The sequence below is a fragment of the Oncorhynchus mykiss genome, chromosome 8 (genome assembly GCF_057628025.1).
Source record: "Oncorhynchus mykiss isolate SJ-2025 chromosome 8, ASM5762802v1, whole genome shotgun sequence".
Classification (NCBI taxonomy): domain Eukaryota; kingdom Metazoa; phylum Chordata; class Actinopteri; order Salmoniformes; family Salmonidae; genus Oncorhynchus; species Oncorhynchus mykiss.
The window spans coordinates 53,751,726-53,768,642 of record NC_143029.1 but is presented as its reverse complement, the minus strand read 5'-3'; the positions used below and the strand labels follow the sequence as shown (position 1 = coordinate 53,768,642).

The 16,917-nt window shown below is 40.3% G+C and overlaps 5 non-coding genes across 5 annotated transcripts; all 5 read left to right on the top strand.

Annotated features, from left to right (window-relative positions):
- The first annotated feature begins 4,123 nt into the window (after positions 1 to 4,123).
- trnav-cac (transfer RNA valine (anticodon CAC)) lies at positions 4,124 to 4,196 on the top strand. Its single transcript has one exon. It is a non-coding gene; the product is annotated as a tRNA-Val (tRNA).
- A 6,051-nt stretch (positions 4,197 to 10,247) lies between these two features.
- Positions 10,248 to 10,320, top strand: trnav-cac (transfer RNA valine (anticodon CAC)). Its single transcript has one exon. It is a non-coding gene; the product is annotated as a tRNA-Val (tRNA).
- An 898-nt stretch (positions 10,321 to 11,218) lies between these two features.
- trnav-aac (transfer RNA valine (anticodon AAC)) lies at positions 11,219 to 11,291 on the top strand. Its single transcript has one exon. It is a non-coding gene; the product is annotated as a tRNA-Val (tRNA).
- A 3,907-nt stretch (positions 11,292 to 15,198) lies between these two features.
- trnav-cac (transfer RNA valine (anticodon CAC)) lies at positions 15,199 to 15,271 on the top strand. Its single transcript has one exon. It is a non-coding gene; the product is annotated as a tRNA-Val (tRNA).
- An 898-nt stretch (positions 15,272 to 16,169) lies between these two features.
- Positions 16,170 to 16,242, top strand: trnav-aac (transfer RNA valine (anticodon AAC)). The gene has a single exon. It is a non-coding gene; the product is annotated as a tRNA-Val (tRNA).
- The last annotated feature ends 675 nt before the right edge of the window (positions 16,243 to 16,917 follow it).

Sequence of the window (16,917 nt, the reverse complement as noted above, 5' to 3'; positions counted from 1 at the left end):
AAGCGATAGCATATAGTTTTTATTAATGAAAGAAATATTTTAAAAATACCTTATTTACATACATTTTCAGACCCTTTGCTATGAGACTGGAAATTGAGCTCAGGTCCATCCTGTTTCCATTGATCATCCTTGAGATGTTTCTTCAACTTGATTGGAGTCCACCTGTGGTAAATTCAAATGATTGGTCATTTCTGCAGCATTGAAGGTACCCAAGAACACAGTGGCTTCCATCACTCTTAAATGGAAGAAGTTTTGAACCACCAAGCCTCGTCCAAGAGCCGCTGCACACAATAATTCCCGGCTTCTCAAGCCTTATTGTTTAATTAATTGACTAAGTAATTTCTGATTTCATTAGGTTCTGAGAGCAATAAATGTACCACCCAGCCCAAGTCAGCCACACCCTTAGTTTTCCACTCATTGGGTTTCTGTAGTGTAGTGGTTATCACGTTCGCCTAACACGCGAAAGTTCCCCGGTTCGAGACCGGGCGGAAACACATTTTAACAAATTGGTCCTTCGCACTTCTCAGTATTTGCTATTCAGACTTTAGTTTCAGTAGTGTATTAGTTATCACGTTCGCCTCACACGCGAAAGTCAGTCACACCCTTAGTTTTCCAATAATTCGTTTTCCGTAGTGTAGTGGTTATCACGTTTGCCTCACACGCGAAAGGTCCCCGGTTCGAAACCGGGTGAAAACATTTTGTAATATTCAATATTTCCCAATGCCCAGAGGCTAGCATTTGGTTTGAAACAGTTGAGGTTTGTCTAAACCTTGCTGTCTACCTCTCCGACCTGTGGATCAATGTTGCCGTTTTTTTGGGGACCTCCACCATGCGATCTGTATGACTGTGACCAGACTGACAGCTTCTCTGAGCCAGGCAAATTCATTTATCAGGGTCATTGTAATGGATATATCCAAAGAAATGGCAATATAATCCAAGGTAAAACAAACAAAAATGTAGATCGTTTTCTGTCATTTCAGCTGCTTGATGTGATTGTGTGATAGATTTAGTTGGCTGGCTAGCAAAGGAAAAGAAGCTAGCCTGCATAGGTACAGTGCATTGGGAAAGTTTTCAGACCCCTTACTTTTTTCCACATTTTGTTTCGTTACAGCCTTATACTAAAATGGATGAAATAAAATAAAATCTATCTACACACAATACCACATAATGACAAAGCGATAGCATATAGTTTTTATTAATGAAATAAATATTTTAAAAATACCTTATTTACATACATTTTCAGACCCTTTGCTATGAGACTGGAAATTGAGCTCAGGTCCATCCTGTTTCCATTGATCATCCTTGAGATGTTTCTTCAACTTGATTGGAGTCCACCTGTGGTAAATTCAAATGATTGGTCATTTCTGCAGCATTGAAGGTACCCAAGAACACAGTGGCTTCCATCACTCTTAAATGGAAGAAGTTTTGAACCACCAAGCCTCGTCCAAGAGCCGCTGCACACAATAATTCCCGGCTTCTCAAGCCTTATTGGTTAATTAATTGACTAAGTAATTTCTGATTTCATTAGGTTCTGAGAGCGATAAATGTCCCACCCAGCCCAAGTCAGCCACACCCTTAGTTTTCCATTCATTGGGTTTCTGTAGTGTAGTGGTTATCACGTTTGCCTAACACGCGAAAGGTCCCCGGTTCGAGACCGGGCGGAAACACATTTTAACAAATTGGTCCTTCGCACTTCTCAGTATTTGCTATTCAGACTTTAGTTTCAGTAGTGTATTAATTATCACGTTTGCCTCACACGCGAAAGGTCCCTGGTTTGAAACCGGGCGGAAACATTTTGTAATATTCAATATTTCCCAATGCCCAGAGGCTAGCATTTGGTTTGAAACAGTTGAGGTTTGTCTAAACCTTGCTGTCTACCTCTCCGACCTGTGGATCAATGTTGCCGTTTTTTTGGGGACCTCCACCATGCAATCTGTATGAATGTGACCAGACTGACAGCTTCTCTGAGCCAGGCAAATTCATTTATCAGGGTCATTGTAATGGATATATCCAAAGAAATGGCAATATAATCCAAGGTAAAACAAACAAAAATGTAGATCGTTTTCTGTCATTTCAGCTGCTTGATGTGATTGTGTGATAGATTTAGTTGGCTGGCTAGCAAAGGAAAAGAAGCTAGCCTGCATAGGTACAGTGCATTGGGAAAGTTTTCAGACCCCTTACTTTTTTCCACATTTTGTTTCGTTACAGCCTTATACTAAAATGGATGAAATAAAATAAAATCTATCTACACACAATACCACATAATGACAAAGCGATAGCATATAGTTTTTATTAATGAAAGAAATATTTTAAAAATACCTTATTTACATACATTTTCAGACCCTTTGCTATGAGACTGGAAATTGAGCTCAGGTCCATCCTGTTTCCATTGATCATCCTTGAGATGTTTCTTCAACTTGATTGGAGTCCACCTGTGGTAAATTCAAATGATTGGTCATTTCTGCAGCATTGAAGGTACCCAAGAACACAGTGGCTTCCATCACTCTTAAATGGAAGAAGTTTTGAACCACCAAGCCTCGTCCAAGAGCCGCTGCACACAATAATTCCCGGCTTCTCAAGCCTTATTGGTTAATTAATTGACTAAGTAATTTCTGATTTCATTAGGTTCTGAGAGCGATAAATGTCCCACCCAGCCCAAGTCAGCCACACCCTTAGTTTTCCATTTATTGGGTTTCTGTAGTGTAGTGGTTATCACGTTTGCCTAACACGCGAAAGGTCCCCGGTTCGAGACCGGGCGGAAACACATTTTAACAAATTGGTCCTTCGCACTTCTCAGTATTTGCTATTCAGACTTTAGTTTCAGTAGTGTATTAATTATCACGTTTGCCTCACACGCGAAAGGTCCCTGGTTTGAAACCGGGCGGAAACATTTTGTAATATTCAATATTTCCCAATGCCCAGAGGCTAGCATTTGGTTTGAAACAGTTGAGGTTTGTCTAAACCTTGCTGTCTACCTCTCCGACCTGTGGATCCATGTTGCCGTTTTTTTGGGGACCTCCACCATGCAATCTGTATGAATGTGACCAGACTGACAGCTTCTCTGAGCCAGGCAAATTCATTTATCAGGGTCATTGTAATGGATATATCCAAAGAAATGGCAATATAATCCAAGGTAAAACAAACAAAAATGTAGATCGTTTTCTGTCATTTCAGCTGCTTGATGTGATTGTGTGATAGATTTAGTTGGCTGGCTAGCAAAGGAAAAGAAGCTAGCCTGCATAGGTACAGTGCATTGGGAAAGTTTTCAGACCCCTTACTTTTTTCCACATTTTGTTTCGTTACAGCCTTATACTAAAATGGATGAAATAAAATAAAATCTATCTACACACAATACCACATAATGACAAAGCGATAACATATAGTTTTTATTAATGAAAAAAATATTTTAAAAATACCTTATTTACATACATTTTCAGACCCTTTGCTATGAGGCTGGAAATTGAGCTCAGGTCCATCCTGTTTCCATTGATCATCCTTGAGATGTTTCTTCAACTTGATTGGAGTCCACCTGTGGTAAATTCAAATGATTGGTCATTTCTGCAGCATTGAAGGTACCCAAGAACACAGTGGCTTCCATCACTCTTAAATAGAAGAAGTTTGGAACCACCAAGCCTCTTCCAAGTTCCGGCTGCACACGATAATTCCCGGCTTCTCATGTCTACCTCACATAATATCCCAAATTGAGTACCACAGAAAGAGCCATAATACCCATTAAATATTTTTAAAATACCTTATTTACGTACGTTTTCAGACCCTTTGCTATGAGGCTGGAAATTGAGCTCAGGTCCATCCTGTTTACATTGATCATCCTTGAGATGTTTCTTCAACTTGATTGGAGTCCACCTGTGGTAAATTCAAATGATTGGTCATTTCTGCAGCATTGAAGGTACCCAAGAACACAGTGGCTTCCATCACTCTTAAATGGAAGAAGTTTTGAACCACCAAGCCTCTTCCAAGAGCCGCTGCACACAATAATTCCCGGCTTCTCAAGCCTTGTTGTTTAATTAATTGACTAAGTAATTTCTGATTTCATTAGGTTCTGAGAGCGATAAATGTCCCACCCAGCCAAAGTCAGTCACACCCTTAGTTTTCCAATCATTCGGTTTCTGTAGTGTAGTGGTTATCACGTTCGCCTCACACGCGAAAGGTCCCCGGTTCGAAACCGGGCGGAAACATTTTGTAATATTCAATATTTCCCAATGCCCAGAGGCTAGCATTTGGTTTGAAACAGTGGAGGTTTGTCTAAACCTTGCTGTCTACCTCTCCGACCTGTGGATCAATGTTGCCGTTTTTTTGGGGACCTCCACCATGCGATCTGTATGAATGTGACCAGACTGACAGCTTCTCTGAGCCAGGCAAATTCATTTATCAGGGTCATTGTAATGGATATATCCAAAGAAATGGCAATATAATCCAAGGTAAAACAAAAAAAAATGTAGATCGTTTTCTGTCATTTCAGCTGCTTGATGTGATTGTGTGATAGATTTAGTTGGCTGGCTAGCAAAGGAAAAGAAGCTAGCCTGCATAGGTACAGTGCATTTGGAAAGTTTTCAGACCCCTTACTTTTTTCCACATTTTGTTACGTTACAGCCTTATACTAAAATGGATGAAATAAAATAAAATCTATCTACACACAATACCACATAATGACAAAGCGATAACATATAGTTTTTATTAATTAAAAAAATATTTTAAAAATACCTTATTTACATACATTTTCAGACCCTTTGCTATGAGGCTGGAAATTGAGCTCGGGTCCATCCTGTTTCCATTGATCATCCTTGAGATGTTTCTTCAACTTGATTGGAGTCCACCTGTGGTAAATTCAAATGATTGGTCATTTCTGCAGCATTGAAGGTACCCAAGAACACAGTGGCTTCCATCACTCTTAAATGGAAGAAGTTTTGAACCACCAAGCCTCTTCCAAGAGCCGCTGCACACAATAATTCCCGGCTTCTCAAGCCTTATTGTTTAATTAATTGACAAAATAATTTCTGATTTCATTAGGTTCTGAGAGCGATAAATGTCCCACCCAGCCAAAGTCAGCCACACCCTTAGTATTCCACTCATTGGGTTTCTGTAGTGTAGTGGTTATCACGTTTGCCTAACACGCGAAAGGTCCCTGGTTCGAGACCGGGCGGAAACACATTTTAACAAATTGGTCCTTCGCACTTCTCAGTATTTGCTATTCAGACTTTAGTTTCAGTAGTATGTTGTTTATCACGTTCGCCTCACACGCGAAAGTCAGTCACACCCTTAGTTTTCCAATCATTCGGTTTCCGTAGTGTAGTGGTTATCACGTTCGCCTCACACGCGAAAGGTCCCCGAATCGAAACCGGGCGGAAACGTTTTGTAATATTCAATATTTCCCAATGCCCAGAGGCTAGCATTTGGTTTGAAACAGTTGAGGTTTGTCTAAACCTTGCTGTCTACCTCTCCGACCTGTGGATCAATGTTGCCGTTTTTTGGGGGACCTCCACCATGCGATCTGTATGAATGTGACCAGACTGACAGCTTCTCTGAGCCAGGCAAATTCATTTATCAGGGTCATTGTAATGGATATATCCAAAGAAATGGCAATATAATCCAAGGTAAAACAAACACAAATGTAGATCGTTTTCTGTCATTTCAGCTGCTTGATGTGATTGTGTGATAGATTTAGTTGGCTGGCTAGCAAAGGAAAAGAAGCTAGCCTGCATAGGTACAGTGCATTCGGAAAGTTTTCAGACCCATTACTTTTTTCCACATTTTGTTACGTTACAGCCTTATTCTAAAATTGATTAAATAAAATAAAATCTATCTACACACAATACCACATAATGACAAAGCGATAACATATAGTTTTTATTAATGAAAAAAATATTTTAAAAATACCTTATTTACATACATTTTCAGACCCTTTGCTATGAGGCTGGAAATTGAGCTCAGGTCCATCCTGTTTCCATTGATCATCCTTGAGATGTTTCTTCAACTTGATTGGAGTCCACCTGTGGTAAATTCAAATGATTGGTCATTTCTGCAGCATTGAAGGTACCCAAGAACACAGTGGCTTCCATCACTCTTAAATGGAAGAAGTTTTGAACCACCAAGCCTCTTCCAAGAGCCGCTGCACACAATAATTCCCGGCTTCTCAAGCCTTATTGTTTAATTAATTGACTAAATAATTTCTGATTTCATTAGGTTCTGAGAGCGATAAATGTCCCACCCAGCCAAAGTCAGCCACACCCTTAGTATTCCACTCATTGGGTTTCTGTAGTGTAGTGGTTATCACGTTTGCCTAACACGCGAAAGGTCCCTGGTTCGAGACCGGGCGGAAACACATTTTAACAAATTGGTCCTTCGCACTTCTCAGTATTTGCTATTCAGACTTTAGTTTCAGTAGTATGTTGTTTATCACGTTCGCCTCACACGCGAAAGTCAGTCACACCCTTAGTTTTCCAATCATTCGGTTTCCGTAGTGTAGTGGTTATCACGTTCGCCTCACACGCGAAAGGTCCCCGAATCGAAACTGGGCGGAAACGTTTTGTAATATTCAATATTTCCCAATGCCCAGAGGCTAGCATTTGGTTTGAAACAGTTGAGGTTTGTCTAAACCTTGCTGTCTACCTCTCCGACCTGTGGATCAATGTTGCCGTTTTTTGGGGGACCTCCACCATGCGATCTGTATGAATGTGACCAGACTGACAGCTTCTCTGAGCCAGGCAAATTCATTTATCAGGGTCATTGTAATGGATATATCCAAAGAAATGGCAATATAATCCAAGGTAAAACAAACACAAATGTAGATCGTTTTCTGTCATTTCAGCTGCTTGATGTGATTGTGTGATAGATTTAGTTGGCTGGCTAGCAAAGGAAAAGAAGCTAGCCTGCATAGGTACAGTGCATTCGGAAAGTTTTCAGACCCATTACTTTTTTCCACATTTTGTTACGTTACAGCCTTATTCTAAAATGGATTAAATAAAATAAAATCTATCTACACACAATACCACATAATGACAAAGCGATAACATATAGTTTTTATTAATGAAAAAAATATTTTAAAAATACCTTATTTACATACATTTTCAGACCCTTTGCTATGAGGCTGGAAATTGAGCTCAGGTCCATCCTGTTTCCATTGATCATCCTTGAGATGTTTCTTCAACTTGATTGGAGTCCACCTGTGGTAAATTCAAATGATTGGTCATTTCTGCAGCATTGAAGGTACCCAAGAACACAGTGGCTTCCATCACTCTTAAATGGAAGAAGTTTTGAACCACCAAGCCTCTTCCAAGAGCCGCTGCACACAATAATTCCCGGCTTCTCAAGCCTTATTGTTTAATTAATTGTCTAAGTAATTTCTGATTTCATTAGGTTCTGAGAGCGATGAATGTCCCACCCAGCCAAAGTCAGCCACACCCTTAGTATTCCACTCATTGGGTTTCCGTAGTGTAGTGGTTATCACGTTCGCCTAACACGCGAAAGGTCCCCGTTTCGAGACCGGGCGAAAACACATTTTAACAAATTGGTCCTTCGCACTTCTCAGTATTTGCTATTCAGACTTTAGTACCAGTAGTGTATTGGTTATCACGTTCACCTCACACGCGAAAGTCAGTCACACCCTTAGTTTTCCAATCATTCGGTTTCTGTAGTGTAGTGGTTATCACATTCGCCTCACACGCGAAAGCTCCCCGGTTCGAAACCGGGCGGAAACATTTTGTAATATTCAATATTTCCCAATGCCCAGAGGCTAGCATTTGGTTTGAAACAGTTGAGGTTTGTCTAAACCTTGCTGTCTACCTCTCCGACCTGTGGATCAATGTTGCCGTTTTTTTGGGGACCTCCACCATGCGATCTGTATGAATGTGACCAGACTGACAGCTTCTCTGAGCCAGGCAAATTCATTTATCAGGGTCATTGTAATGGATATATCCAAAGAAATGGCAATATAATCCAAGGTAAAACAAACAAAAATGTAGATCGTGTTCTGTCATTTCAGCTGCTTGATGTGATTGTGTGATAGATTTAGTTGGCTGGCTAGCAAAGGAAAAGAAGCTAGCCTGCATAGGTACAGTGCATTCGGAAAGTTTTCAGACCCCTTACTTTTTTCCACATTTTGTTACGTTACAGCCTTATACTAAAATGGATTAAATAAAATAAAATCTATCTACACACAATACCACATAATGACAAAGCGATAACATATAGTTTTTATTAATGAAAAAAATATTTTTAAAATACCTTATTTACATACATTTTCAGACCCTTTGCTATGAGGCTGGAAATTGAGCTCAGGTCCATCCTGTTTCCATTGATCATCCTTGAGATGTTTCTTCAACTTGATTGGAGTCCACCTGTGGTAAATTCAAATGATTGGTCATTTCTGCAGCATTGAAGGTACCCAAGAACACAGTGGCTTCCATCACTCTTAAATGGAAGAAGTTTTGAACCACCAAGCCTCGTCCAAGAGCCGCTGCACACAATAATTCCCGGCTTCTCAAGCCTTATTGTTTAATTAATTGTCTAAGTAATTTCTGATTTCATTAGGTTCTGAGAGCGATGAATGTCCCACCCAGCCAAAGTCAGCCACACCCTTAGTATTCCACTCATTGGGTTTCCGTAGTGTAGTGGTTATCACGTTCGCCTAACACGCGAAAGGTCCCCGTTTCGAGACCGGGCGAAAACACATTTTAACAAATTGGTCCTTCGCACTTCTCAGTATTTGCTATTCAGACTTTAGTACCAGTAGTGTATTGGTTATCACGTTCACCTCAAACGCGAAAGTCAGTCACACCCTTAGTTTTCCAATCATTCGGTTTCTGTAGTGTAGTGGTTATCACGTTCGCCTCACACGTGAAAGCTCCCCGGTTCGAGACCGGGCGGAAACACATTTTAACAAATTGGTCCTTCGCACTTCTCAGTATTTGCTATTCAGACTTTAGTTTCAGTAGTGTATTAATTATCACGTTTGCCTCACACGCGAAAGGTCCCTGGTTTGAAACCGGGAGGAAACATTTTGTAATATTCAATATTTCCCAATGCCCAGAGGCTAGCATTTGGTTTGAAACAGTTGAGGTTTGTCTAATTCTTGCTGTCTACCTCTCCGACCTGTGGATCAATGTTGCCGTTTTTTTGGGGACCTCCACCATGCGATCTGTATGAATGTGACCAGACTGACAGCTTCTCTGAGCCAGGCAAATTCATTTATCAGGGTCATTGTAATGGATATATCCAAAGAAATGGCAATATAATCCAAGGTAAAACAAACAAAAATGTAGATCGTTTTCTGTCATTTCAGCTGCTTGATGTGATTGTGTGATAGATTTAGTTGGCTGGCTAGCAAAGGAAAAGAAGCTAGCCTGCATAGGTACAGTGCATTGGGAAAGTTTTCAGACCCCTTACTTTTTTCCACATTTTGTTTCGTTACAGCCTTATACTAAAATGGATGAAATAAAATAAAATCTATCTACACACAATACCACATAATGACAAAGCGATAACATATAGTTTTTATTAATGAAAAAAATATTTTAAAAATACCTTATTTACATACATTTTCAGAGCCTTTGCTATGAGGCTGGAAATTGAGCTCAGGTCCATCCTGTTTCCATTGATCATCCTTGAGATGTTTCTTCAACTTGATTGGAGTCCACCTGTGGTAAATTCAAATGATTGGTCATTTCTGCAGCATTGAAGGTACCCAAGAACACAGTGGCTTCCATCACTCTTAAATAGAAGAAGTTTGGAACCACCAAGCCTCTTCCAAGTTCCGGCTGCACACGATAATTCCCGGCTTCTCATGTCTACCTCACATAATATCCCAAATTGAGTACCACAGAAAGAGCCATAATACCCATTAAATATTTTAAAAATACCTTATTTACGTACGTTTTCAGACCCTTTGCTATGAGGCTGGAAATTGAGCTCAGGTCCATCCTGTTTCCATTGATCATCCTTGAGATGTTTCTTCAACTTGATTGGAGTCCACCTGTGGTAAATTCAAATGATTGGTCATTTCTGCAGCATTGAAGGTACCCAAGAACACAGTGGCTTCCATCACTCTTAAATGGAAGAAGTTTTGAACCACCAAGCCTCTTCCAAGAGCCGCTGCACACAATAATTCCCGGCTTCTCAAGCCTTATTGTTTAATTAATTGACTAAGTAATTTCTGATTTCATTAGGTTCTGAGAGCGATAAATGTCCCACCCAGCCAAAGTCAGTCACACCCTTAGTTTTCCAATCATTCGGTTTCTGTAGTGTAGTGGTTATCACGTTCGCCTCACACGCGAAAGGTCCCCGGTTCGAAACCGGGCGGAAACATTTTGTAATATTCAATATTTCCCAATGCCCAGAGGCTAGCATTTGGTTTGAAACAGTGGAGGTTTGTCTAAACCTTGCTGTCTACCTCTCCGACCTGTGGATCAATGTTGCCGTTTTTTTGGGGACCTCCACCATGCGATCTGTATGAATGTGACCAGACTGACAGCTTCTCTGAGCCAGGCAAATTCATTTATCAGGGTCATTGTAATGGATATATCCAAAGAAATGGCAATATAATCCAAGGTAAAACAAACAAAAATGTAGATCGTTTTCTGTCATTTCAGCTGCTTGATGTGATTGTGTGATAGATTTAGTTGGCTGGCTAGCAAAGGAAAAGAAGCTAGCCTGCATAGGTACAGTGCATTTGGAAAGTTTTCAGACCCCTTACTTTTTTCCACATTTTGTTACGTTACAGCCTTATACTAAAATGGATGAAATGAAATAAAATCTATCTACACACAATACCACATAATGACAAAGCGATAACATATAGTTTTTATTAATGAAAAAAATATTTTAAAAATACCTTATTTACATACATTTTCAGACCCTTTGCTATGAGGCTGGAAATTGAGCTCAGGTCCATCCTGTTTCCATTGATCATCCTTGAGATGTTTCTTCAACTTGATTGGAGTCCACCTGTGGTAAATTCAAATGATTGGTCATTTCTGCAGCATTGAAGGTACCCAAGAACACAGTGGCTTCCATCACTCTTAAATGGAAGAAGTTTTGAACCACCAAGCCTCTTCCAAGAGCCGCTGCACACAATAATTCCCGGCTTCTCAAGCCTTATTGTTTAATTAATTGACTAAATAATTTCTGATTTCATTAGGTTCTGAGAGCGATAAATGTCCCACCCAGCCAAAGTCAGCCACACCCTTAGTATTCCACTCATTGGGTTTCTGTAGTGTAGTGGTTATCACGTTCGCCTAACACGCGAAAGGTCCCTGGTTCGAGACCGGGCGGAAACACATTTTAACAAATTGGTCCTTCGCACTTCTCAGTATTTGCTATTCAGACTTTAGTTTCAGTAGTATGTTGTTTATCACGTTCGCCTCACACGCGAAAGTCAGTCACACCCTTAGTTTTCCAATCATTCGGTTTCCGTAGTGTAGTGGTTATCACGTTCGCCTCACACGCGAAAGGTCCCCGGATCGAAACCGGGTGGAAACGTTTTGTAATATTCAATATTTCCCAATGCCCAGAGGCTAGCATTTGGTTTGAAACAGTTGAGGTTTGTCTAAACCTTGCTGTCTACCTCTCCGACCTGTGGATCAATGTTGCCGTTTTTTGGGGGACCTCCACCATGCGATCTGTATGAATGTGACCAGACTGACAGCTTCTCTGAGCCAGGCAAATTCATTTATCAGGGTCATTGTAATGGATATATCCAAAGAAATGGCAATATAATCCAAGGTAAAACAAACACAAATGTAGATCGTTTTCTGTCATTTCAGCTGCTTGATGTGATTGTGTGATAGATTTAGTTGGCTGGCTAGCAAAGGAAAAGAAGCTAGCCTGCATAGGTACAGTGCATTCGGAAAGTTTTCAGACCCATTACTTTTTTCCACATTTTGTTACGTTACAGCCTTATTCTAAAATGGATGAAATAAAATAAAATCTATCTACACACAATACCACATAATGACAAAGCGATAACATATAGTTTTTATTAATGAAAAAAATATTTTAAAAATACCTTATTTACATACATTTTCAGACCCTTTGCTATGAGGCTGGAAATTGAGCTCAGGTCCATCCTGTTTCCATTGATCATCCTTGAGATGTTTCTTCAACTTGATTGGAGTCCACCTGTGGTAAATTCAAATGATTGGTCATTTCTGCAGCATTGAAGGTACCCAAGAACACAGTGGCTTCCATCACTCTTAAATGGAAGAAGTTTTGAACAACCAAGCCTCTTCCAAGAGCCGCTGCACACAATAATTCCCGGCTTCTCAAGCCTTATTGTTTAATTAATTGTCTAAGTAATTTCTGATTTCATTAGGTTCTGAGAGCGATGAATGTCCCACCCAGCCAAAGTCAGCCACACCCTTAGTATTCCACTCATTGGGTTTCCGTAGTGTAGTGGTTATCACGTTCGCCTAACACGCGAAAGGTCCCCGTTTCGAGACCGGGCGGAAACACATTTTAACAAATTGGTCCTTCGCACTTCTCAGTATTTGCTATTCAGACTTTAGTACCAGTAGTGTATTGGTTATCACGTTCACCTCACACGCGAAAGTCAGTCACACCCTTAGTTTTCCAATCATTCGGTTTCTGTAGTGTAGTGGTTATCACGTTCGCCTCACACGCGAAAGCTCCCCGGTTCGAAACCGGGCGGAAACATTTTGTAATATTCAATATTTCCCAATGCCCAGAGGCTAGCATTTGGTTTGAAACAGTTGAGGTTTGTCTAAACCTTGCTGTCTACCTCTCCGACCTGTGGATCAATGTTGCCGTTTTTTTGGGGACCTCCACCATGCGATCTGTATGAATGTGACCAGACTGACAGCTTCTCTGAGCCAGGCAAATTCATTTATCAGGGTCATTGTAATGGATATATCCAAAGAAATGGCAATATAATCCAAGGTAAAACAAACAAAAATGTAGATCGTGTTCTGTCATTTCAGCTGCTTGATGTGATTGTGTGATAGATTTAGTTGGCTGGCTAGCAAAGGAAAAGAAGCTAGCCTGCATAGGTACAGTGCATTCGGAAAGTTTTCAGACCCCTTACTTTTTTCCACATTTTGTTACGTTACAGCCTTATACTAAAATTGATTAAATAAAATAAAATCTATCTACACACAATACCACATAATGACAAAGCGATAACATATAGTTTTTATTAATGAAAAAAATATTTTAAAAATACCTTATTTACATACATTTTCAGACCCTTTGCTATGAGGCTGGAAATTGAGCTCAGGTCCATCCTGTTTCCATTGATCATCCTTGAGATGTTTCTTCAACTTGATTGGAGTCCACCTGTGGTAAATTCAAATGATTGGTCATTTCTGCAGCATTGAAGGTACCCAAGAACACAGTGGCTTCCATCACTCTTAAATGGAAGAAGTTTTGAACCACCAAGCCTCTTCCAAGAGCCGCTGCACACAATAATTCCCGGCTTCTCAAGCCTTATTGTTTAATTAATTGTCTAAGTAATTTCTGATTTCATTAGGTTCTGAGAGCGATGAATGTCCCACCCAGCCAAAGTCAGCCACACCCTTAGTATTCCACTCATTGGGTTTCCGTAGTGTAGTGGTTATCACGTTCGCCTAACACGCGAAAGGTCCCCGTTTCGAGACCGGGCGAAAACACATTTTAACAAATTGGTCCTTCGCACTTCTCAGTATTTGCTATTCAGACTTTAGTACCAGTAGTGTATTGGTTATCACGTTCACCTCACACGCGAAAGTCAGTCACACCCTTAGTTTTCCAATCATTCGGTTTCTGTAGTGTAGTGGTTATCACGTTCGCCTCACACGTGAAAGCTCCCCGGTTCGAGACCGGGCGGAAACACATTTTAACAAATTGGTCCTTCGCACTTCTCAGTATTTGCTATTCAGACTTTAGTTTCAGTAGTGTATTAATTATCACGTTTGCCTCACACGCGAAAGGTCCCTGGTTTGAAACCGGGAGGAAACATTTTGTAATATTCAATATTTCCCAATGCCCAGAGGCTAGCATTTGGTTTGAAACAGTTGAGGTTTGTCTAATTCTTGCTGTCTACCTCTCCGACCTGTGGATCAATGTTGCCGTTTTTTTGGGGACCTCCACCATGCAATCTGTATGAATGTGACCAGACTGACAGCTTCTCTGAGCCAGGCAAATTCATTTATCAGGGTCATTGTAATGGATATATCCAAAGAAATGGCAATATAATCCAAGGTAAAACAAACAAAAATGTAGATCGTTTTCTGTCATTTCAGCTGCTTGATGTGATTGTGTGATAGATTTAGTTGGCTGGCTAGCAAAGGAAAAGAAGCTAGCCTGCATAGGTACAGTGCATTGGGAAAGTTTTCAGACCCCTTACTTTTTTCCACATTTTGTTTCGTTACAGCCTTATACTAAAATGGATGAAATAAAATAAAATCTATCTACACACAATACCACATAATGACAAAGCGATAACATATAGTTTTTATTAATGAAAAAAATATTTTAAAAATACCTTATTTACATACATTTTCAGAGCCTTTGCTATGAGGCTGGAAATTGAGCTCAGGTCCATCCTGTTTCCATTGATCATCCTTGAGATGTTTCTTCAACTTGATTGGAGTCCACCTGTGGTAAATTCAAATGATTGGTCATTTCTGCAGCATTGAAGGTACCCAAGAACACAGTGGCTTCCATCACTCTTAAATAGAAGAAGTTTGGAACCACCAAGCCTCTTCCAAGTTCCGGCTGCACACGATAATTCCCGGCTTCTCATGTCTACCTCACATAATATCCCAAATTGAGTACCACAGAAAGAGCCATAATACCCATTAAATATTTTAAAAATACCTTATTTACGTACGTTTTCAGACCCTTTGCTATGAGGCTGGAAATTGAGCTCAGGTCCATCCTGTTTCCATTGATCATCCTTGAGATGTTTCTTCAACTTGATTGGAGTCCACCTGTGGTAAATTCAAATGATTGGTCATTTCTGCAGCATTGAAGGTACCCAAGAACACAGTGGCTTCCATCACTCTTAAATGGAAGAAGTTTTGAACCACCAAGCCTCTTCCAAGAGCCGCTGCACACAATAATTCCCGGCTTCTCAAGCCTTATTGTTTAATTAATTGACTAAGTAATTTCTGATTTCATTAGGTTCTGAGAGCGATAAATGTCCCACCCAGCCAAAGTCAGTCACACCCTTAGTTTTCCAATCATTCGGTTTCTGTAGTGTAGTGGTTATCACGTTCGCCTCACACGCGAAAGGTCCCCGGTTCGAAACCGGGCGGAAACATTTTGTAATATTCAATATTTCCCAATGCCCAGAGGCTAGCATTTGGTTTGAAACAGTGGAGGTTTGTCTAAACCTTGCTGTCTACCTCTCCGACCTGTGGATCAATGTTGCCGTTTTTTTGGGGACCTCCACCATGCGATCTGTATGAATGTGACCAGACTGACAGCTTCTCTGAGCCAGGCAAATTCATTTATCAGGGTCATTGTAATGGATATATCCAAAGAAATGGCAATATAATCCAAGGTAAAACAAACAAAAATGTAGATCGTTTTCTGTCATTTCAGCTGCTTGATGTGATTGTGTGATAGATTTAGTTGGCTGGCTAGCAAAGGAAAAGAAGCTAGCCTGCATAGGTACAGTGCATTTGGAAAGTTTTCAGACCCCTTACTTTTTTCCACATTTTGTTACGTTACAGCCTTATACTAAAATGGATGAAATGAAATAAAATCTATCTACACACAATACCACATAATGACAAAGCGATAACATATAGTTTTTATTAATGAAAAAAATATTTTAAAAATACCTTATTTACATACATTTTCAGACCCTTTGCTATGAGGCTGGAAATTGAGCTCAGGTCCATCCTGTTTCCATTGATCATCCTTGAGATGTTTCTTCAACTTGATTGGAGTCCACCTGTGGTAAATTCAAATGATTGGTCATTTCTGCAGCATTGAAGGTACCCAAGAACACAGTGGCTTCCATCACTCTTAAATGGAAGAAGTTTTGAACCACCAAGCCTCTTCCAAGAGCCGCTGCACACAATAATTCCCGGCTTCTCAAGCCTTATTGTTTAATTAATTGACTAAATAATTTCTGATTTCATTAGGTTCTGAGAGCGATAAATGTCCCACCCAGCCAAAGTCAGCCACACCCTTAGTATTCCACTCATTGGGTTTCTGTAGTGTAGTGGTTATCACGTTCGCCTAACACGCGAAAGGTCCCTGGTTCGAGACCGGGCGGAAACACATTTTAACAAATTGGTCCTTCGCACTTCTCAGTATTTGCTATTCAGACTTTAGTTTCAGTAGTATGTTGTTTATCACGTTCGCCTCACACGCGAAAGTCAGTCACACCCTTAGTTTTCCAATCATTCGGTTTCCGTAGTGTAGTGGTTATCACGTTCGCCTCACACGCGAAAGGTCCCCGGATCGAAACCGGGTGGAAACGTTTTGTAATATTCAATATTTCCCAATGCCCAGAGGCTAGCATTTGGTTTGAAACAGTTGAGGTTTGTCTAAACCTTGCTGTCTACCTCTCCGACCTGTGGATCAATGTTGCCGTTTTTTGGGGGACCTCCACCATGCGATCTGTATGAATGTGACCAGACTGACAGCTTCTCTGAGCCAGGCAAATTCATTTATCAGGGTCATTGTAATGGATATATCCAAAGAAATGGCAATATAATCCAAGGTAAAACAAACACAAATGTAGATCGTTTTCTGTCATTTCAGCTGCTTGATGTGATTGTGTGATAGATTTAGTTGGCTGGCTAGCAAAGGAAAAGAAGCTAGCCTGCATAGGTACAGTGCATTCGGAAAGTTTTCAGACCCATTACTTTTTTCCACATTTTGTTACGTTACAGCCTTATTCTAAAATGGATGAAATAAAATAAAATCTATCTACACACAATACCACATAAT